At 42.6% G+C, this 24,350-nt stretch overlaps 1 protein-coding gene across 4 annotated transcripts in view; it reads left to right on the forward strand.

Annotated features, from left to right (window-relative positions):
* Positions 1–11,340: 11,340 nt before the first annotated feature.
* The window catches only part of HIPK3 (homeodomain interacting protein kinase 3), a 64,984-nt gene continuing 51,974 nt past the window's right edge, over positions 11,341–24,350 (forward strand). For 2 of the 4 annotated variants that reach the window (XM_053390462.1, XM_053390490.1), the window contains exon 1: positions 11,341–11,804. The gene's annotated coding sequence lies outside the window, so the exon portion shown is untranslated. Of the gene's footprint in view, positions 11,805–11,825; positions 11,958–13,047; positions 13,189–24,350 lie in introns of those variants that run through there. The other 2 variants (XM_053390471.1, XM_053390481.1) reach the window with 2 other exon arrangements.

The raw sequence follows: 24,350 nt of genomic DNA on the forward strand, positions 1-24,350 counted from the left end.
AGCCAGCTATGTTCTACAAACATTGTTAGAGGCAGTAAAGTCTCTGAATACCAGCTGCTGGGAATCACTGGTGGGGAAGAGTGCTGCTGTGCTTCCCATAGCATTTGGGCTTCCCATAGGCATCTGGTTGGCCACTGAGAGAACAGGCTGCTGGACAAGATGGGTCATTTGCCTGATTCAGAAGGCTCTTGTTGCGTTCCTGCTGGTGGAAGAACGTATCCCTCTCTCTATATATATATCCCAGTTGTAGCCAAACTGCTCTGCTTTTCACATTCTTTTCTATCTGAACTCCCACTTACAAAATTTTACATTGCACAAGTTTGCAACAAACTGCAAACATTTCTCCATGTGCAGTGGGGAAGGAAGGAGGGCTTGCAGGATGTGTGGTATTAACTTCCCTTTGTACACAATTTATTTTCCAGTAGTTGGACCAGCTCCTGACTTAGGACCTTACATGCCAATCTATATTAGAATCCACTATCAATGGCTCTGGGATTTTGGGGCCTCAAGGCAGTCGATCTCGATTGGGGGGTGGGGGGCAGAGGGCAAAACTGTTCTAGCTGCTAGGAGCCTAGCCAGCATAGCAACAAGGGCCCCACATTCAGAAGCTAATTAAAAATAGCTCAGGAAAACATTACTATTTATATGTATTAAACAGAATCTCGATTAATATTAACCGAGAAATGAGGGGAAGGAAAACTTACATTCAGTTTAGAGCCAGAAGATATAGGACCCCTTCCTTTCCATAAAGGCAAGATTAGTCCCCAAGATTAGCAAGTTGCTTCCCCCACCCAGACAAGAGTGCCCAGGGGGGGAAAGAACAGGGCTCCTGCTCCTTTAATAGTTGCAAAAGAGAGAATTTCAGCAACTATTAAAGGTACAAGCGACATGAAGCCTTTATTCAATTTTTTTTTAACCTAGCCACCATACGAGAAGTCTGCTGCTACTGTTCTGTGGCTACAGAAGCAAGAGGAGAGTGAGGGCCAAACTAGATATTTGAATTTTACACTCACATTTTTTTAAAATGGAAATAGCATCAGTTCTTTTTAAATTAGAATTTCAGAATGCAGGAAAAGGAAGAATTTAGCCCCTTCATCCCTTTCCCTGATCCTGAAGAATATCCCTCATTTAAAGCTTTAGGAGGACAAAACCCTGTGTTAGAAAGTGTGTAACCCTGTCTCTTCCTCCATTGTTTAATAAGTGATTGCACACAGGTTATAAAGTATTTTGTGGACCGTACCTGCAATCTGCTCCTATTGTTTTTGTGATATGATCCTTTCTGCTGAGCATCACATTACTTTGAGTGGGGATAGTGTGTTTTACTTTATCACAGACAGTCATGTTTCTCTTTGGAATAGGATTAGGGCATTTGGGTTTGGAATTACGAAAAAACATTGTCCCTTATTATGAATTTTGTTACCTTATAACATTAAGGACATTTAACTCAAAATAAATAATACATCTGCAGTATTTGCTAAGCAACTTTTTAGTTTTTAAAACAGGTTAAAGCTTTCTACTCCTGAAAAGTAGAAAGTAAATTGTACTAACCATAGTTTAGTGGAAAATAGCCCTGTGGTAGAGCACATGTGGAAAGCCCCCAGGCTCAAATTTCCAAACCTTCAGGTCAATGGATGTCAGATGACGTAATAGGCTAAGAAATACCTCTCTCTGACACTCTTGAGAGTTTCTGCCAATCTTATTTCACAATACTATGCTGGCGGACCCAGTAGTATGGGGGGGCAGTGGAGTGGTTTCCCCAAAAAACTTTAATTTCCTATAAAAAGGCCCCAGCTTCATATGTGCAGTGACACATAGGATTGGCTTCATTGCTGCAATTCTAAATGAGTTCACTGGAATATCTCTCCAAGTGAACTCAGTGAGACTTGCATATGAAAAAAGCACATATAAGAAGGCCAAATTCCTTATCCCCAACCCACCCCTGCTTGTGCCAAGTTTAGAGGGTGACAGTCAACCAAGTTTTACTCAGAGTAGACCCAATGAAATTAATGAACATGACTAAATTAATCTCAATATGTGTAGTCTGAGAAAAGCTTACCTGAATGCTATCCAAAGCTTGAATCACACCATTATTTTTTCCTTTGCCAAAAGGAACTGACTTTGCAAAATGCAATGTGTGTTGCAATTATGTATTTAAGCAAAAATGCATATGTATAATAGTGACATTTGTTCCTTGTGGTTGTGAATTGAGCAACTGGGAGTGAACAAAAAGAAATAAAGGACTAACAGCACAATCTTATGCATGCCTCTTCAATACCAAAAGTCATTACACTACTTCCAATTAGTCACCCAGAAACTGTATTGTAAGGATTTGAGCCTAAGACCACACCAATGGCGGACTTGGGGATCTGAAATTTCAGAGCAGAGTCCCGTGCAGCAGCACCGAGGCTTCACACAGTGTGATTGAACCCATTCCACTCCCCTAAATCCATGGGAAAACATGTCACCCCCTGGATGTCGTTGTATTAAAGCTCCCATAATCCTTGACCACTGGCGAAGCTGGCTGGGGCTGATGGGAATCCAACAGCATCTGAACGCCACAGGTTTTCCATTTCTACCCTACTGAACATCATGGGACTTTATTTAAAGCACATATTTAAAGTAACGCGCTAAATGACTGAATATATCAAACAATAGTACGTACTTCCAAGTTAACATGAGCAGAATTGTGATACATGTACACGTTTCTAGGAGTGATCCCACTAAACACGTCTAAGGATTATGCCATAGGTTGTACACCAAGCAGAAATGATCTTGCAAGTGTACCTTTCAAATTTTCATCATTCAACCCAATGCTGCCTGTTCTCTAAGGCTTGAAATGTATAAACAGGTGGGCTTCACAAAGCTAGGGGAAGAGGAGAAAGGCAGGAGAGAACAAATGTGGGGTGCCTTTTACAATGAGCAGTTTGCTTACACGTGAGAAGAATCTCCCACCTGTTCCATAAGGATCCAGTTGCCATATCAAATTGCTAGATGGAAATGGTTAGATTCACGGCTTCGGTAGTATAAAAAAAATAGAATGCAAAACAAGGAGAAGCAACCTGTTAGACCAGGTGCCTTGTGGTCTTGTTACAGAATGTTCTGGGAAGGGGGGGGGGGAGAAGCTTATCTCTTCATTTCCACATATTAATTGCTGTTTCAACACTTCCCATCTTTACTGCGAACCTTTCTACACCAGTGATTAGCACTTCAGAAAGGGTTTAAAGTGGGAAATGATGGTTATCCATCTGCACTAATTTCCCCTTTGTAGTTAGCTATTAATTTATTTACTTTTATAATTATGCCTCCCATCAGGCCAGAGCCACTTGCTTCAGTACACCGCTCTTTTAAGTCTTCCTTACCGTGCCTTACTAAGACTCTTGTGACATTCTTAATTGAGTGACACATCCCTGCTGGATATGTTAGAACTGTGTATTTGGGTTGTGCTAATGAACTAAGTAGGTTATAATAGTTCTCTGATCAAACCAGGCCTTTTGCATAGTGATGCACAGTACTCTCTAATGGTCTTGGTGAGTAGCTCACTAAAATGAATGGGACCTCTTGCTAAGAACTATTCACTTTGCACCAGATTCTGAACAATTTAGCAGGCTTTTCTCATGGAACTTTGAAGTGTCAGGCATAGCTCTAATGGCTTTAGCCCAAACGTAGCAGAGTTTTCCTGCACAGCGAAGAAGCTAGTTGAGGTGGAAATGACTAGTCAGCTAGACTCAGAATAACTATTTACAGGATTTATTAAAAGGAAAAATAAAACCAGCAGAGTTTCTGCATACAAAACAAAGCAAAATAAATCCTTTCTTTCTCTCTCTCTCTCAACCATACACAGCACTCCTACTCCTAACACACCCCTCACATCACACTGTGCTAGCAATCCCTAGATAACAGAGTTGAGTGCTGGTCGTTAACCAATCAGAGTAAGTAGTTTCTAGGTCAAGCTGACCTTGGCTTTCTGCCAAGAGTAAATTGACACGGCCTTGAGTTAATTGTGTGAAGCCAGAATCTGTAAGTTTCCCATGAGAACCAATTAACAGAAACTCAACATTTTCTTATTTATTCCAATGTTTACATTCAAAAACAACTCTTACTGGATCCTTAATGCTTATTTGCCACCGATATTTATTAGTGCAATTCAATCCGCTGTAACAAGTCCAGGAAAGAAGCTGTATATCCAACTGTTCCACGTGGCCTTTCTTTCCTAAATAGTATTTTAACAGTAGATCATTCCACTCTGATGAAAGATCTGACTAGGATCATTCATTCCTGAATGTTAACACTATTAGAAAATATTAGAACAATAGACACCACAGTGGCATGGGAATTTTTGCACCCACTTTGCTGAAGGCAACATAATAATGGCATTAATTGATGGGAAAGGCTTTGCCCTGTTATAATCCTTTTCCTTCCCTCCTGAGAAGCTCTAAGCACAGAACAGTTCATAGAAAAATAAAAGAACTGTAGAGTTGGAAAGGGATCCCAAGGGCCCAATTCCGTGGTCCAGGCATTGGAATCACAGCTCAGTCTGTAGAGCATGAGGCTCTTAATTTCAGGGTCATGGATTCAGGCCCCACATTGGACAAAATATTCCTGCAATGCAGGGGGTTGGACTAGATGACCCTTGCAGTCCCGTCCAACTTTACAATTCTGTGACTCAACCTCTATTTATAAACCTCCACTGAAGGAGAATTCCACCACCTTCTGAGGGAATCTGTTCCGCTGCCCAACAGCTCTTACCTTTAAAAGGTTTCCCCTAATGTTTAGTCTGAATCTCTTTTCTTGTAATTTGAATTCATTGGTTTGGGTCCCATACTCTGGATCAACAGAAAACAAGCTTGCTCCCTCTTCCATGTGACAGCCCTTTAGATATTTGAAGATGGCTATCATATCACCTCTTAGTCTTCTCTACTCCAGGCTAAACATACCCAACTCCTTTGTGAGAAGGACACAGTGAAGGAGGTGACCTTGAAAGTATGAAGTGCTGAGTATTGTCCTAGCACAACGAGGTGGGGGTGGGGATTGGCGCTGTATTTGTAAACCCTAAAAAAAACTTTTGTAGGAATGAAAATAATGATAACAAACTAAGCATGGGGAGGTGTGGGGATATATATACCAACTCAGGGAAATATATGTTGGTTGTTTGCCTACCTGAAAATAAACTTGTAATACCAGTTTTTAAAAAGTTAATTCTGGGAGTATGAATTTTCTTGTAAGCCAAGCCCAGTAAATGTTGGTCTGAAACAGCATGCTCTTTCCAGAATTCTTGTTTTGAAAACAAAGAAGCATAAATGGTTTGCAGTGGGTTGTTGTTTTCATTTCTAATGGATAAAAAAAAACACCTTAGGAGCTATTTTCTGACTTAGTGGATATTTACCGAGCTTCCTGCCAGCCTATAAATGTGCGCACATGAACATGGTTACTCATTAGCTTTCTTTAGAAAATGAGGGGTAATAATCACTTGGCAAACTAGTTACAGTTTGCTATGTTTTAAATGAGCAGGAATAACAAAGGAATTGTTAAGGAATTTTCTTAGTCATCTTGAGAGCTTTTTTCCCAGAAAGGTCTAATAAAGTATTACTTTATTTACCACAAAGTTATGTAAATCTCCCATTGGGCAAGAACCTGGATGGATCAAGCCCTGTTAAGAGAAGGGGTGTTGGTGGTAGGAAGTGGTTTATGGGCATAAAAGCAGGGTGATGAAATATCCCAGTGTTTGGCCTCTGTGCTGCACAGTAACAGGGAAGCTTTAGATACCACAGCTTGGACCTAAAGAAGGGCAACTTCCCTCCTTTCCGTAGCAGCTTCCTGGACCCCCAAAGATCCATGTCCTGGGACCACGGTGTGTGCGCACAGAAGCATGCCACTTACTCACTGTCATACAATGCATGCATGCACACACAAACACTCTTCTCTGGATCCAAGTCAGATGTGACAGGATATTTCTCTGAAAAGTGCACTGTGACTGCCATTTAGATCATTCCAAACAGAATGATCAGAAAATTGTCCCCAGACCTGCCAAAATACCTTCTGAGAGTTCTTGGCTGCATATTTAAGATCACATCCCTCTTCTCTCATATAGAATTTTTAGAAGTAAATATGGATTAGAGTCTGTTCTGCACTCATAATAATGCATTGAAAGGCTGGGTGTGGGGGCAGAATCAACTGCTGTATCACTTGTTAACTACCTGCAAGTCCACTTCACACATTAACAGTAGTCTGGCACAAGACAAGTCCTGCATGCATGTGAACTGCTGTGTTTATACATGCATGTAGGATCATCATATATTACACTTTAGTCAGAGGAATTACAACATAGTAATGGGTTGTATTTTTAAGATTGGAAACCCTGGCTGAGAACAAGATATAGTAGGGAATTGTTATGTTTATGACCCAGTGTGCAATATGTGATCTGGATTTATGCATTTCAAACTAGATAGATTGGAATCTTTGGTTTCTATGGCTCTATAGTTGTGGGTGTTTTGGCAGTTGGAGCAGCTAGCTTATTAGAGGCGCTCCATTAACTAGAGGCGCTAGTTAATAGTGTCTGTGGAAGCTCAGTGTAGTACAGTGGTACCTCGGGTTAAGTATTTAATTTGTTCCGGAGGTCCATTCTTAACCTGAAACTGTTCTTAACCTGATGCACCACTTTAGCTAATGGGGCCTCCTGCTGCTGCTGTGCTGCCGCTGCACGATTTCTGTTCTCATCCTGAAGCAAAGTTCTTAACCCGAGGTACTATTTCTGGGTTAGCGGAGTCTGTAACCTGAAGCGTATGTAAACTGAAGCATATGTAACTTGAGGTACCATTGTACTGGAGCACTCACACATGCATACATCGTCCCATCAAAGGAACGTAAGAAAATCTAGTCTGTTGGATCATCGCTTTCATTTTGTGCAGTATCTAAGTTTCCAAAAGTGTGGCTAGCCAGATGCTGAAGTCTACAAGCAGGGCAGGAACATAACAGTTTCCCTAGTTCCTCCCTACACCCCACTGTGTATTCAGAGGCATGCTGGTATACTGTAAGTGCTGGTTTATTTAGTGCTCATATGACTGAAAGCTGGGGTGAAACTAAGCTTTATTTCACCTGGGTCAAATACCCAGTCTGGCACCCCCCCATGAACATTTGCGTACACACACACACACACACACACACACAGGCTGGGATCCTCTCTGGAGGCTTCACCTGGGGCTAAAAACTTGGCTAGCACACTTCCCCCACACTGAAAGTAAGTAATTTTTAAACATACTCTCTAATCCCCATTTAAAGGCAATCACCAAAAGGGAATGTCCAAATATCCATCTGCCATTTTTTGTGATTTGAGAGATCTGCTGCTGCTGCGAGTCTCAGAGAAGACTGGGATGTTTGTTGGACTTGTGATTCCTATCGATCTCTACAGGCATAATGTTATTTAAATTATGACCAAAGCTGATAGTTTTCAGAAATTGGTGTATATCAGAGCCCTGGTCTTTTTCAAAAGGCAGCAGCTTGTGAACATACTATGGTGAGAGGGGGAAAAGCCAATTTCTCAAAAGGCCTATTGTTTTTTTTAAGGAATGACAGTCATTCGCTTCAGAGCAGAAAGCATTACATGAATGATGCTTCAGAAGTAAGGATGTCAGATAAAATTGCAAAAGTAAGGGATCTTGCATGGAGATGAGCTAAAGTGGAGAGGTTCCAAATCAGGGATTTCTCTGAAAATCAGAGACCTCTGACAGCTTGTTTTGCTGAAAACAAGGTCTCAGGCGAGCTAATTCCTGGCACTATCTTTGCATGTTTTGCAATAGGTTAGTAATTTAGCTGCTCTGTCCTTCAGCCCTTCCTCTCTGAAGAGCATTCATGTGTAAAAAGCCTCTGTTGGGTAAAGAAAAAAAAATCTTACCTCTTAGTCAGATAATTTAACTGGGAGCTGACCGAGAGGAAAGACCTGGTAGGGCAAAGTGAGGCATGGCACGTAGTAAGCCTCTTAATATCACTGCTGAATTTGTCGTCATTGCAATCTCTTCTTGTGAAAGGCTGCTCCTGGTGAGTTTTAGCAGGGCAATAAGCTGATGAAGGCAGGGCTGACCTGCCATGCCATGCCCAAGAAGAGCCTGCTGGATCCGTCCAATGGCCCATCTGGTCCAGCATCCTGTTCTCACAGTGGCCAACCAGATGTCTATGGGAAACCTGTAAGAAGGACTTCAGCACAGGAGCTCTCTCCCCTCCTGTGGTTTCCAGAAACTGGTATTCAGAAGCATAACTGCCTCCAGCTGTGGAGGCAGAACATAGCCATCATGGTTAACAGCCATTGATAGCCTTAAGAATTTGTCTTTAAAAGTTGTCCAGGTTGGTGGCCATCACTGCCTCCTATAGCTTAACTATGTGGAGGTAGGGATGGGTGTCTGAAAAGCGCAGCAATGCTTTTTAAAGTTTTGATCCAAACCGGGAGATGGCGGGAGGTGTTGGGGCTCTGCTTCAGGCAGTCCCAGTGTGATTTGTCAGCAGGCACCACCCTCATTGTCCATTCACTGCCTGGTAAATACCAGTACCTTGTTCATTTTCTTAAACTTTGTAGGATGCATACACACCATACAGATAAAGCACATCCACCCAAGAATCCTGGGAACTGTGGTTTGTTAAGAACACTGGAACTGTGGTTTGTTAAGAACACTGGAACTGTGGTTTGTTAAGAACACTGGAAATTATAATTCAGTGAGGGATAAACTACAATTCCCAGAATCCTTGGGGGGAAACTATGATATAAATGTATTATTTTTATTAATTTTGTTTACTGCCCTTCATATGTATTATGTATGATATGTAAACAGTACAGCCATAAATGCAACTTAAATCTTGCAGTTTGTTTTATACTTTTATGACATTGTGGTTTTTTGTCTATTATTTGTATTTACATTTTAGTTGTTCTATTCCTCTTGTAAACTGCCCTTTGGAATGATATAAAAAAACAAAAACATGTCTGTTTGGGCTTGCAGTAGGGAACACAGTGTAAGCGGTCAACATGGGCCCCAAAAGAAACATGGTGTTTAGCACAGAACCTAGAGTGGAAGATATTAGTAGCAATGGCTATGAGCAATGAAGACTCTGCCCTTGTTTATAGCACCCAGGTGCTTGAGACTAGCTCTAGTAAATACCTGGTAATTAACTTTTCTGTCTTATTCATCCATATAAGAACAGCGCATACATTTAAACTGAACAAAGAACACACGCCAGCCCACTGTTTTACCTTTGCTTATGCTCCAAAAGGAACAAGAGGTATGATGGATTTGTATATTTTAGTGTAACTGTTTATCAGTTCCAGGCATATTTTGTTGTAGGCCCTTGTATGAAATATTTATGTACCCCAATCTAATTTGATTATGCACCAGTATCTAGTAATGCAGATGAAACGTGATTATGAGATTAAGAAATATAAATAAATACAAATACCTGTCTTCAGAATGTAGGTGCATGTTTATATGGGATATTAATAGATATGGCCAAGTTATATTTAAGTCCTGCAACAATTGGTAGACAAATCCAAATCCTATCTGAGCATGGAGGAGTGGTGTAGCCACCACTGCACCTATAGCACTATAGCTCATGCTGCCGGAGAGCTGGGCAGAGGGAGATCTCTGACCCTTCACACACACACACACACACACACACACACACACACACACACTATACCAGTGCAACTGATGGGTTTGGACTGCACCCTGATTTTTTAAAAAACACCAATAAATTCAAACATTTTCAAAGTTTAAGACTTCCCATGTTTCTATCAGCGAATGAATAACAACCAACCAACATTTTTGTATAACTGCTGCTTACAAGGAAATTAATATACGATAATTTTAAATTTCTGTTTGGTGGGCTTTCCAGAGTAAGTGGGTCCTCATGTACTGCACAGCTTGTGTGTCACTGACATGAATGGGAACCTAACTTTCTAGCTTTATTTTTGGTACCCCTGAGTGGCCAATTCCTTCTTCTAAACTTCATCATGGACTACAAACCAGTCAACAAGGATACTCTCTAGCTGCAGAACTAATGAACTTAATAGAACTTGAATAAGTAAATATTTCCAGTGCAAATGGAAGCTTGAACAACTTTCAGCCCACATTGTATAGAACCAGTGTAAAATTGGGGCTATGCACACATCAGTGGCTTAGGATGCAGTGAGGTTGATTTTTCTCAGTGTTTCAGTTCACATTCTTACATTTCTGTACACAGTTGAGAGGTAGTGGGGATGTCTTCACCCGATTTGTTTCTGTGTGCTGATCTCCTGTTTGCTGAAGCTGCTATCTGCCCATGTGTCGTCCACTGTCTTAAATGTACCCACCTCAGCTTACCTTTTTGAACAGGTTGGAAGTTGGTTTGAGGGGTAGCGCCTCAATCAGCAGCAGTTTCTCAAGAAACTACAGGATAAATATGGATTGCTGCTCAAGTCAAGTGTACTCAGCTTCAAACACCAGCGGTGGGAACACACTGGAGCCAAAGTAAATGAAAATGGGCGTAGCCAAGGGGGGGATCACCTGCCCCCCCATCAAGTAAAACAATGTAAGTACTATTCTAATTGACCAATCAGGTCAGTTCTGCCTCCCATAACAAAAGTCCTGGTCCCCCTAAACCAAGTCCTGCACCCCCAACAAAATCCTGGCTACGCCCATGTATATGGCCCACAAGACCCATTTGCAAATGCAAAGTGGGGCCAGTGTAAGATTCAAGTTTATTGCACACTTGGGAATGCACAAATGTGCATGGCGCATGGCCAGAGTGTGCTTTTCAGGCTTTGTGGTGCAATTCTAGATACCCTTACATCCGTTGTTCCCAACAGAGGGGCAATTTGATTTTGAAGGGGGGCAATTGAGAATGAGTTATTAAGAGTTAATGTCTTCCTCCACGTGAACAGGTGGAGGGCATCAGGATTTTAGAAATGCTTAGGTGGGGCATCGTCAAAAAAAGGTTGGGAACCACTGCTTTAGATGGAAGTAAGCCCTACTGAGCTTGGTAGGGTTTTTCTTTCTTCTGACTAAAGGCGCCCAGCGAGTTAGTCAGGCTACAGGTGTCTGGCCAGAAGACGACGCCCGGTGATCTGCATGTAACGGCGCTTCCTCCCCATTTTTATTTCGTTGACCTGCTTCTCGGCGCTGTCGCTCGCCTACAGAGGTGCTGCTAGACAAGAACAGGGCCTCTGCCAAAGCAAGGCGAAGGACGCGCGCTCCTTTCCCAGAGAAAGAGGCGGGTTTAGAGGTCTGATTTCCAGCCAGGAGGCCGGCAGAAACCAGCCGGTGGCGCTGCAGCTGCGGAAGAGGACGGCCCGCCTATTCTCGTCAGGAGGGCCCCGCAGGCTGGAAACGGAACAGAGACATGTCGGAGCGGGGCTGAGGCTTCCTCACAGCCTCAGGAGCAAAGGGGGCGGCAGCAGCAGCGGGACAACGACGGAGGCAGCTGTGCCCGCTGCCCCTAGGCCCCGCAACCGAAGCAGCAGCGGGGAGAGCCGCCGAAGTGGGCGGCGGCGGAGGAAGCGGCGGCTGCAGGAGTGGCGGCGGCGGCGGAGGCAGCAGGCTGGATCCCTCCCCGGGAAGATGAGGCGGAGGCCCGGGGAGCTGAGCGGGCTGAGCTGGGGCGCGTTCCTCTCAGCCGCCAGGACAAGATGGCAGCGGCCGAGGAGGCGGCGGCAACAGCAGCAGCAGCAGCCGCAGCCAGAGGCTGAGCCCGGCCTGGGAGGCGCCTCCTGGTAGTAGCGCTCTGGTCATGCCGAGGGCTGCTGCGGTGGCGGCGGCGGCGGGGACTGTAGCGCTGCCGGATCTGTGAAGGTGAGAGGCTGGGAGGAGGCGAGCGAGTGACCGAGCGACCCTTCTTCCCCGCTGAGCGGGCAGAGCCAAGCTGAAACGCCCCCCCGTCCCCTCCCCTGCCCGCCACTATGTTTTGGGAGTTGTTGTGAACAAAAACCGAGGGGGCTGAACAAGGTAACCAAATAAAAAAGCATTTTAATTCCCTCCCCCTCCCTTTGGGTAAAAAGATCTCTCCACCTCTGAACTGGCAGTGGATCCCCGTCCCCCTACATACCCCCTACATACTTCGACATAAGGAGCTGGGGGCGCCCCAATCTTGGGCTGTAGGGCGAATCCTGTAGGATCGGTCCGGGAAAGTGAGGCAGGTCAGGTTTTCTCGCCGTCAGCTGCCCCTTTTCCGGAACCAGGATTTGTTTGGGAGGCTTTACCACCCCCCTCCCCTCCAAAAAGGGGAAAAGGAAGGCAGGTTTTCTCGGAAGTAAATCCCTTTTGGGACTTCCGAAGAATTGTGCGTGGATTGCAAGTGCCAAGGGAACTGGCTGTACATCCCGAGTTTTATTTGCAGCTAGACGTTGAGTTAGGGCTATCTAGGAGCCTCTCTAATTGCCTACCGGATCTGAGAGCTGGGATAGAAGAAATAGTACGAGAGTACCCGCGAGCATGTGCAGAGTTCTATTTATATTGTACACCCGCACCAGGTCCCCGTGATTCTGGGACCAGGAGGACTGGTTGCAAGGTAAGGGCATGATTTCCAAAACAAGGTTGAGTCCTGGAACACTTCTTTTTACAAGTTAACTGCTGCCTGACATGGGGGCTTAACCTTCGCATATCTTCTTGCTCCATCGGATGAAGCTGGTGACTCAGTAAAAAAAAAAAGGGGCTTTTAAATGCTGAAGACGGAGCCACATTTTCTAAAACAAAAATAAAACCCACATTTCCTATGTTGCCTTTTTTCCAGTATAAATTGACGAAGTCGAATTAGGAAGATAGTGAGGCTTGCTGCCACCAACAGCTCTGAGAGCCAACAGATTAGTACTGTACTGTATATAAATAGTTCAGCTCCATTTCGTAGTATCGCTCCCATTCTTGCTTTCTGTGGCGGTCTTTTCCTTTGGCAACCAGAATTTTCTCTTTTGTGTGTCTCTCACCCGTTTGCACTTTTGCTAGATAAGCCTGTTCGGGCCTCTGTAAAACTAACCTTTAGGATCTCTGGATATGAAAGAAGAAATGTGACACGACTGCTCCGCTTGCAACTTGCTAGGGCAGCAGGAAGGCGTGGTCGCAAGCTACTCTAGTTACAAGGGATTATTGCTTTCCTTTGGGACTCAGGGGTAATTTGCAACTGTAGTTTTGGGAAAGTAATGTCTATTTCCATGTCAGAGAGGGGAAACGCCAACTTAAAATGGTACGTGAAGTGAACATTTGATACTGGCAGTAATTCAGAGCTACAGGGGCTTAAAGTTGATGTAGAATTTAAAACTAATAATCACTTAGTCCTTGATTTCTTTTAAGTGAAATGCTGGTATTTGTATTTTGTTTCCCCCCTTCATATTGTGATATAGTTTATTCACTGTAAAACGAAGTACTGTGAAATGATACTGTTTACTTTATATAGCATTTTAGTTTGTCGTTTTTTGTTGCTTGGTGACAAGCTTAGATACTGATTTGAACAAGAACCGTGTGTAGTCAAGGTTTATTGATTTTTAGATTTTAAATAACTTGATTAAATAAACATTAAAGTTTGAGATCTGTTACAGGATTCCAGTGCTTTTATACAGCTTTTATACAGCAGCTTTATACCCAAACACTTGTTTGGATAACTAACAACTTGTCACATTTTCAACAAGATTTAGGGGGCAATCCTAATCATGTCTACTCAGAAGTAAGTCCTGTTGAATTCAGTGGGACTTACACCCAAGTAAGTGGGGCTAGGATTTCACTCCAATGTACTATGACATTTACATTATTTTTCTCATTCTATAAACATATTCAACTAAATTTAACTTTGGGTAGAGATTTTGTGCATGTTTTGTAGGCTAAAAATGTCGAGTTCTCTTGGCCAGAGATATTGGTGTCTTATTCTCGTGTGCCTTGTGAAACCAGATACTTGGATATGCATGTAGCTAATTTTGTAAATGCACTTATTTTAAGCCATGACTATGCACTAAGTGCTATATAAAGTGTACTGTTAATCATTGCCTCTTTGTTTTGTGGTGTTCACGTCTATTTCTTTTCTAAATTAACAAATCAAGAACAATGATTTTTGGCATTCCCTGTGTACTTTTCTTGATAGTTGTTGGATTCTTGTATGACACTAAATAGGCTATTGGAATCTTATTTTTGTGGAAATAAAATCTTGACATCTGTGTATAGCCCTTCTTAGAAAACTAATTAAAAAGTCATGATGCTCTTTTCTTCCTCATAGTAGGGCAGTTATGATGCTGAGTATAGTATTAACTGAAACTACTCAAGCCATAATAAGGCTCATTGTTTGTTTGAATTTTAGTTTCATACGCGTGACAAGGAGTAAATATGTTCTGACAGCTTTTAGAAGTTTGGCTTGTTGGAGACCTTTTGTAAATGCAGTGTTAACATTAGACAATTTCTTCTGTAGTGCTAAAGTGCCTAATATTAATAAGCGTGTCATTGCGCACACAGATTAAGAAGCACGTAACTAGGTCATGGCTCTAGCATAGAGTTTGTGAATGAGCCAAGCTCTCTTAAAAGGTAATGATTCCATGGAAAAAATATTACATTGGTCACACATAGCTGACCTACTCGAGCTTATTATTATTATGGGTAACTATACATGAACTATATAGCCTATAAATAAGAACTCTAGCCTATATTGTTTGACTTAGAAAAACAGTACAATCCTGTACCTGTCTACTCAGAAGTCAGTTTAGTGAGGCTTACTCCCACATAAGTGGGTATAGGCTTGCAACCTAATAATTATTTGTAATGTTTGGAAGCTTCTCAAACTCTGTAATCATATTTTTGTTGATGTAAGTATTAGTGGACAATCTTATCTTTTTATAGTTCAAAAAGTTTTTGTATGCGAACTAATGACATACGTAAGGACGGTAATAATAATAACAATAATTTTATTATTTATACCCCCCCATCTGGCTGGGTTTCCCCAGCCACTCTGGGTGGCTTCCAACATATCAACGGCTTACAATGGTAAGTGGTTGAAAAGTCAGAGGGTGGTATCTGAGTTGTACTTCAGAGTGGGCACATTGAAATGCATAGACTTAAGTAGGATGTTGTCTGGGGTGGGGAGCCTCTGGCCTGGGGACTGAATGCTGTCCTCCAGCCCTTGCAAGCATCCCTAGGCTATGTTCTTTTGTTGGGCCACACCCCCCATTGGCCCTGCTTCTTGCCATCCTCAGGCGCTTTTGCCTGTCTGTCTGAAATGTGATAATGCCTCTTGCTTGTGTAAATGGGAAGGTGAGGGTGCACATATAGAAATCTCTTATTTTGTGTAGCTAGAATGTGTAGCCCAATGTACAAAAGGAAGAGTTGCACCTGCATATTTTTGCCTCTGGGCTTCCCCATTACTGATGTGCTTCCCCTAGAGACTGAAAAAGGTTCCCCACTGCTGACCAACCCCCTTTCAATAAGACTGACTTCTGAGCAAACATAGTTGAAGTTGGGCTGCTAATTGGTTACTTTCCAGAATGCTTAGTCGGTAGGAAATTCTGAAACAAATTTTACATTTAACTTGGTTGAATTTGATGAAGTGAAAGTCATACATAGGCTTTTGCTTGGATTTGAGGAAGGCTGAGAAAAAACCTCAGTTACTTGTGCTTGTCCTTTAAGACGCGGGTGGCGCTGTGGGTTAAATCACAGAGCCTAGGACTTGCCGATCAGAAGGTTGGTGGTTTGAATCCCCGCGACGGGGTGAGTTCCTGTTGCTCAGTCCCTGCTCCTGCCAACCTAGCAGTTTGAAAGCACGTCAAAATGCAAGTAGATAAATAGGTACCACTCTGGCGGGAAGGTAAACGGCGTTTCCGTGTGCTGCTCTGGTTCGCCAGAAGCGGCTTAGTCATGCTGGCCAGATGACCCGGAAGCTGTACACCAGTTCCCTCGGCCAATAAAGTGAGATGAGCGCCGCAACCCCAGAGTCGGCCATGACTGGACCTAATGGTCAGGGGTTCCCTTTACCTTTACCTTTAATGCTCTATAACTTTTTGTAATTCAGTGACAATCATTCATTTACTCTCCTCCCCCTCCCACAAACCATATGTCAAATACCTTAAGTAGGGGCCAGAAAAACACCCCTGGACCTAAACTAACATGTTGAGTGACATCCTAGTTGTCAACCCAGAGGCAACAATGTGTGAAGAGATCAAGGTGATTTAAAATCCCAAGAAAAAAAGGTTGGTTTAAATAACTGATGTAAAACAAGTGTTTAGTATTTTAATTTGTATTTCCTGAACAAGCCTAAATAGTAATATAACAACTAATAAATTGTAACTACGGTAAATAGCTCCCTTAAATTTACCTTGAAGACTAATCCAAAACTCCATGAAGTCCACATCCATTTTTGTGCTACAGGATCTATGTTTGCTTAGACTGGGGGGGTTGTTGTGATTTAAGAGTGTCTTTTTGGCACTTTTTTTTGCACATGTAAGAACACTAAGCAAGTTTCTATACTTGAATGCTAAGTGCCCAGAACCTTTCTTATTTATTTTATTTTATTTATAAACCTGTCCACCACATTGAGCCCAGGACAGATTACAACTAAATGCAGACTTGAAACAAGCAGGCCAGCACCACATAAAAATATCTTTGAAAGATTTCAAAGATTTCTTTGTGTTTTCTTTAACGTCAAAGCAGGCTGGTGCAGGCTGCTTGGGGAGGAAGAATAGATAGGAAAGGCTGCTTAAGCCTTTTTGCTTATTATAACTTTTTGAACTACTATTTGTATTGCAGAAGTTATTAGCCTGCCAGCCTTTCCTCCTGCACGTGAAGGTTCGTTCCATGAGAGCCTGAAAAGGAAATAAATATATAAATAATGTTATTGTTTACACAAGTTCCTTTGCCAGTTGCCTGGAAGCAGATCTTATTTACCAGTGGCGGCTTTTTAGAAGCCTGTTATGCTTTCTTTCTGTCCCTTGTCTCATAATATCAGGTACTGCTACTTGTTTTGTCTCCAGTATTTTCCTCCCGTATAAATTAAGACACGATTATGTCACTCCCTAATTACCTTCTCATCGTCAAGTCGAGAAGTGCTGTTGTTTTCCACGTTACAGTTCAGTGCAATGTTTCTGGTTAATGGTACTTAAAATAGCACTGACTAGTTGTGCCTGGCATCATGCCCTTGATGTCTTCAGTTTTCATAACAGTTTCGATTCGGGTATGATTTTGAATAATTTGTTGGGTTTTGACCCTCCGTTTACCAGGAAGTTGTAACGTGTGTCAGAATAAATCTGTAAAGATTTAAAAAACACACTAAAAGTATAGCTGCACAGATGCTTTGGGCGGGGGGTGGCGGCAGTCTGAGTATGAGCCATATGTTGGCAATTGCTTGCACTTTGTAACTTTGCTTCTCAATCGCTGTTACATTTAATCTATTTTGATAAGGGAACCTGTTACTGGAATGCTCCTGAAATACAAGATTGAGCTATGAGAATCCTAAAGTTGATCAGTGCAAGCACCAGCTGTACAAGCATTCTACTTTTATTTTAAGTATTCAGCTATTTTAAAAGTGTAAAGTCGGATGGTCCTTTGTTTTGGCACAAGCCCCTGTTAGTAAAAAGTAGCCCCCTGAATATTTGCAGTTCTGTTTAGTTGGCGTACCCCACAATTGTTATATGGAAATGATTTCGTTCAGTTGCGGATATGCCTGGAAGCGAAAGGAAAGTCCAATGCTGTAAAGAAAAATATTGCATAGGAACCTGGAATGTAAGAACCATGAACCTGGGTAAGTTGGATGTGGTCAAAAATGAGATGGCAAGAATAAATATTGACATCCTGGGCATCAGTGAACTAAAATGGACGGGAATGGGCGAATTCAGTTCGGATGACCATCATATCTACTACTGTGGGCAAGAAACCCGCAAAAGAAATGGAGTGGCCCTCATAGTCAACAAAAGAGTGGCGAAAGCAGTACTGGGATGCAATCTCAAAAATGATAGAATGATCTCGATACGAATCCAAGGCAGACCTTTTAACATAACAGTAATCCAAGTTTATGTACCAACTACTGGTGCTGAAGAAACTGAAATTGACCAATTCTATGAGGACTTACAACACCTTATAGAAGTGACACCAAAGAAGGATGTTCTTCTCATTATAGGGGATTGGAATGCTAAAATAGGGAATCAAGAGATAAAAGGAACAACTGGCAAGTTTGGCCTTGGAGAGCAAAATGAAGCAGGGCAAAGGCTAATAGAGTTCTGTCAAGAGAACAAGCTGGTCATCACAAACACGCTTTTCCAACAACACAAGAGACGACTCTACACATGGACATCACCAGATGGGCAGCATCGAAATCAGATTGATTATATTCTCTGCAGCCAAAGATGGAGAAGCTCAATACAGTCAGCAAAAACAAGACCTGGAGCTGACTGTGGCTCAGATCATCAGCTTCTTATAGCAAAATTCAAGCTTAAACTGAAGAAAGTAGGAAAAACCACTGGGCCGGTAAGATACAATCTAAATCAAATCCCTTATGAATACACAGTGGAAGTGAGGAACAGGTTTAAGGATTTAGATTTGCTAGACAGAGTGCCTGAAGAACTATGGATGGAGGCTTGCAACATTATACAGGAGGCAGCAACGAAAACCATCCCAATGAAAAGGAAATGCAAGAAAGCAAAGTGGCTGTCCAATGAGGCCTTACAAATAGCGGAGGAGAGAAGGCAAGCAAAATGCGAGGGAGATAGAGAAAGATACAGGAAATTGAATGCAGATTTCCAAAAAATAGCAAGGAGAGACAAGAAGGCCTACTTAAACGAGCAATGCAAAGAAATAGAGCAAAACAACAGAATGGGAAGAACCAGAGATCTGTTCAAGAAAATTGGAGATATGAAAGGAACACTTTGTTCAAAGATTGCCATAATAAAGGACAAAAGTGGTAAGGACCTAACAGAAGCAGAAGACATCAAGAAGAGGTGTCAAGAATACACAGAGGAATTATACCAGAAAGATATGGATGTATCGTACACCCCAGGTAGTGGGGTTGCTGACATTGAGCCAGACATCCTGGAGAGTGAAGTCAAATGGGCCTTAGAAAGCACTGCAAATAACAAGGCCAGTGGAAGTGATGGTATTCCAGCTGAACTATTTAAAATTTTAAAAGATGATGCTGTTAAGGTGCTACACTCAATATACCAGCAAGTTTGGAAAACTCAGCAGTGGCCAGAGGATTGGAGAAGATCAGTCTACATCCCAATCCCAAAGAAGGGCAGTGCTAAAGAATGCTCCAACTACCGCACAATTGTACTCATTTCACACGCTAGCAAGGTTATGCTTAAAATTCTACAAGGAAGGCTCAAGCAGTATGTGGACCGAGAACTCCCAGAAGTGCAAGCTGGATTTAGAAGAGGCAGAGGAACCAGAGACCAAATTGCAAACATGTGTTGGATTATGGAGAAAGCTAGAGAGTTCCAGAAAGACATCTACTTCTGCTTCATTGACTATGCAAAAGCCTTTGACTGTGTCGACCACAGCAAACTATGGCAAGTTCTTAAAGAATTGGGAGTGCCTGATCACCTCATCTGTCTCCTAAGAAATCTCTATGTGGGACAAGAAGCTACAGTTAGAACTGGATATGGAACAACTGATTGGTTCAAAATTGGGAAAGGAGTACGACAAGGCTGTATATTGTCTCCCTGGTTATTTAACTTATATGCAGAATTCATCATGCGAAAGGCTGGGCTGGATGAATCCCTAGCCGGAATTAAGATTGCTGGAAGAAATATCAACAACCTCAGATATGCAGATGACACAACCTTGATGGCAGAAAGTGAGGAGGAATTAAAGAACCTTTTATTGAGGATGAAAGAGGAGAGCGCAAAATATGGTCTGAAGCTCAACATCAAAAAAACGAAGATCATGGCCACTGGTCCCATCACCTCCTGGCAAATAGAAGGGGAAGAAATGGAGGCAGTGAGAGATTTTACTTTCTTGGGCTCCATGATCACTGCAGATGGTGACAGCAGCCACGAAATTAAGAGACGCCTGCTTCTTGGGAGGAAAGCAATGACCAACCTAGACAGCATCTTAAAAAGTAGAGACATCACCTTGCCAACAAAGGTCCGTATAGTTAAAGCTATGGTTTTCCCAGTAGTGATTTATGGAAGTGAGAGCTGGACCATAAAGAAGGCTGATCGCCGAAGAATTGATGCTTTTGAATTATGGTGTTGGAGTCCCATGGACTGCAAGAAGATCAAACCTCTCCATTCTGAAGGAAATCAGCCCTGAGTGCTCACTGGAAGGACAGATCGTGAAGCTGAGGCTCCAATACTTTGGCCGCCTCATGAGAAGAGAAGACTCCCTGGAAAAGACCCTGATGTTGGGAAAGATGGAGGGCACAAGGAGAAGGGGACGACAGAGGACGAGATGGTTGGATAGTGTCTTCAAAGCTACAAACATGAGTCTGAACAAACTGCGGGAGGCAGTGGAAGACAGGAGTGCCTGGCGTGCTCTGGTCCATGGGGTCACGAAGAGTCGGACACGACTAAACGACTAAACAACAACAACAATCCTTCATGTCACTCTCCTCTCGTCGCTTGGTCTAGAAGCAGCTACTAGGCTTGCCTCTATATTCATTGCAGCATTATGACATTGTAGTGAATTGCTATAAAAATCAGGCAGAGGTCTTAACGGAGGCATAACATGTGACACTATCACCTGTGAGTACTGTGTGTAATTATGTAGTGTTTTACATCAAGCTTCCATTAATGTGGGATTATAGCTTGGCTCTGTGGTGCAACCTTAACTGATCCTCTTGATGAGTTCCTCCATCTTCTGGAGCAGTTCAAAATGCCTTCCAGCTAGTAACCGTTGGTTCTGATTATTCAATCTACTTAATGTGTGCCTTTGGGCAAGACAGACTTGGAAAAATTAGGGAAATAATGCTCTCAGTTGCTAAAACATTAGGGTGTGTCAGAAAAGTTGTGAAATCTTTCAAATAAAGTGGGTTTTTTAAGAAAGGTGATGTAAAAAATGTTTTTAGTAAATAAAGCTTGGGGTGGTTCTAGAGCAGGGGGCACAACTTTTCATATCAAGTGGGCCGCAAGAGTACTTTGACATGGAAGCCACGGGCTGCATAGTGCCTTGTTGCATGGGAAGGGGAACAGGAGGCCAAATTTGACATGTTTGCCCCAGCTGCCTTCCCAAAGCTGAGTAAGCTGGGCTTTGGGAAGAAGGTGCGAGGCTCCGGCAGGGTCCTAGAGTACTCCCTTTTTCCTTCCCAAAGTTGGGAAAGCATTAATTAGACTTTGGGAAGGAAGCTGGAGGACTCGTGAACACTGTCAGAGCCCTCATGCCTCCTTCCCGAAGCCCAGCACTTCGCTAACCTGGCTTTGGGAAGGCAGTGCAAGGGCTACGGGGAGGGGAGAGGCATAAAAAGTTGTCAAGGGCCACATGGCCCCTGGGACATGTGTTGGACCGCCCTGCTCTAGAGGAAAGGTTAAATGTCTGCATTGACTTGGTGATCCTTAACCAGTGTTAGAAACTGAGATACGAAAGCTGGGAGCTAAATGGCACCTTAAACTTAGGTTATGGGCACCACAACGGAATGTCTAGGTGCACTTTTTTATAACAAGAATACAAAGCTGAAAATGAATGAACTGCAGCTAAACTATTATGTTCATTTTTCACATGGTTTAGTCCTTCCCCTGCCCACCTCCTTAATACTCTTAACAGCGTTTTTTCTCCAGTCTTCAGAGAGTAGCTGGAAGTGGGGAGGCAGAAAAAAGCCTTCCTTTCCTTCCACTCTGCAGTTTTAATCTGAAATCTTAGGCACGGTACTGTGTCCAGAGCTCAGAAAGTACTCACACTAACGAAATTCCCTGTTGCAAAATGCGCCTAGAACAATGAGAGTTTCGGACACTGTCCTTAACATGTGCATTAATATATTTACCGTACATACATGGTTGGCATTATGTTGTATTTTGAAAGGATGCACTGTTGAGATACTCCATTTTATTTTGACTGTTTATTGGCAAAGCAAGTCCTTGAATTGTCATAGATTTACTACAGGCATAGTTATTTGCATGAAGAAATACTTCCTGCTTGTTGACTTGCACAATGGAGTAGAAATGTTTGTGTGTATTATGTGTTTAATGACATGCAATTCAACATGTGTTGCTTGGAATTTATCTGCTTTAGCATGCCTTGAATTTCATTCCCTGCAGCAAAAGTGAAGGCAGGTATAACAGGCCTCGACTGGAGCAGGTCTCTGAAGAATCCTGTTGTTGTTTTTTCTTGCTCAACTGTAGAAAATTAATTTTGTTAACAGGCATGTCTCTTTTCTTCTGTTCACAGTATATCTACACAAATAAAGGTTAGATGGACAAGTTAGTTTGCTTTTCTGAACTTATTTTAAAAACTCTAAAAGGATTCTCCTATGTTTTAAACAAATCAGTTACCAAGACTATTTAAGTAGTAATGGGAGAAAGGCTTTTCCCAGTACAGTGGTAACTCAGGTTACATATGCTTCAGGTTACATACGCTTCAGGTTACAGACTCCGCTAACCCAGAAATAGTAACTCGGGTTAAGAACTTTGCTTCAGGATGAGAACAGAAATTGTGCTCTGGCGGCGCGGCAGCAGCGGGAGGCCCCATTAGCTAAAGTGGTGCTTCAGGTTAAGAACAGTTTCAGGTTAAGAACGGACCTCCAGAACGAATTAAGTTCTTAACCCGAGGTACCACTGTAAATACTCTGGAAAATTATTGATTGGCAACTTACAAGGTTAAAATACCAGCTGCCATCCTTAACCAGCTAACAAGCTTGTGTTAGGAATGAAGAAGTGAGAAGTTTTAGCTACCTTTATATCAACACTGAGTACTTATCTTAGTGTGTGTTATGCCTGCTGTCTTTCTCAACGTTCCCCTCTTAAGGGGCCGGGGTGTTTAGGAGCCAGAGTAAAAGTCACACAAGAGGCATGTGTAACAGCATCTCCCTCAGAGGTTTTCAGAGTCTAGGACAGGGGTCAGCAAACTTTTTCAACAGGGGGGCCAGCCCACTGTCCCTCAGACCTTGTGTGGGGGGGTGGACTATATTTTGGAAAAAAAACACGAATTCCTATGCCCCACAAATAACCCAGAGATGCATTTTAAATAGAAGGGCATATTATACTCATGTAAAAACATGCTGATTCCTGGACCGTCCGTGGGCTGGATTTAGAAGGCGATTGAGCCAGGCCTTAGTTTGCCTACCCATGGTCTGGGAACTGGGGAGTGACAAGTAGAAAATCAGAAAACATTGTGCTGAAAAAAACAGCTGATGTGGAAAGGGTTATGCAGTATCTCTCCTATTCCCCTGCTTCTCATCACAGCCTCCTGTGGCTGCTTTTCATTTTGTAAAGAGCCCTGTGGGGGCACAGACACACCATCTGATTTGTCCTTGACAGGAAGGAGGGGAGAAATAGGTGCCTAAAAATTTAAGTGTAGCATCCCTCTGTAGCTCTGCCAATCTAGGTAGGATTTTTGCTGAAAGTTGCCATGACTACATTTCCACTGCTGAGAGTGACCCATAGCCATATTATGGCCCTGGCTGTAGTTCTCTATTTTTCTGTTTCTGCTGCTTTCCCCATCACTGCCCTTCCCACCCCCAATCTGTAGTTGCTATTTAGAGATGCCCAAAGTGCTTTAAAACACTGTAATTGTGCGCTGTAATAGTTTTGAATTGTTGACAAAGGCCTTATTGATAAGCTATGGTTTAATGTGAATGAGCAGTATGCTAGTTAGCGCATGCTGCTCAAAAGTTTCTGCAGTGCACTTTCTCCACACCTGCTGTGCCACAGACGAAACAAACCAGAGTCTGGCTTGTCATTCCTCAAACAAGCAGGAATTTTGGATTATACAGAATTCCTGCTTGAATAATATAAGCTGCCATAATATTATTTTGTTGCATTTCATTAACTTTTGTATTAGTCAAAATGAATGACTGAATTGTATGTCTATATCAGGGGTCAGCAACCTTTTTCAGCCGTGGGCCTGTCCACCGTCCCTCAGATCATGTGGTGGGCCAGACTTTTTTTGGGGGGGGGAATGAACGAATTCCTATGCCCCACAAATAACCCAGAGATGCATTTAAAATAAAAGCACACATTCTACTCATGTAAAAACACGCTGATTCCTGAACTGTCCGTGGGCCGGATTTAGAAGGCAATTGGGCCCCCGGGCCTTAGGTTGCCTACCCCTGGTCTATATCAATGATACTGTCAGCAATGTAGTTATTCTATCAAGCAAGATACATATCCTTTAGCATAGCACAAAGGAAGATGGGGACCTTCCTGTATACTTGCTCATTGCTGTAGACCTCCCTTTTCAATTACATAGCAAGGAAAATTCTTCTTAACCTGTTGTACTTCATTTTGCAATAACCTG

Source organism: Podarcis raffonei, chromosome 1 (genome assembly GCF_027172205.1).
Source record: "Podarcis raffonei isolate rPodRaf1 chromosome 1, rPodRaf1.pri, whole genome shotgun sequence".
NCBI lineage: Eukaryota > Metazoa > Chordata > Lepidosauria > Squamata > Lacertidae > Podarcis > Podarcis raffonei.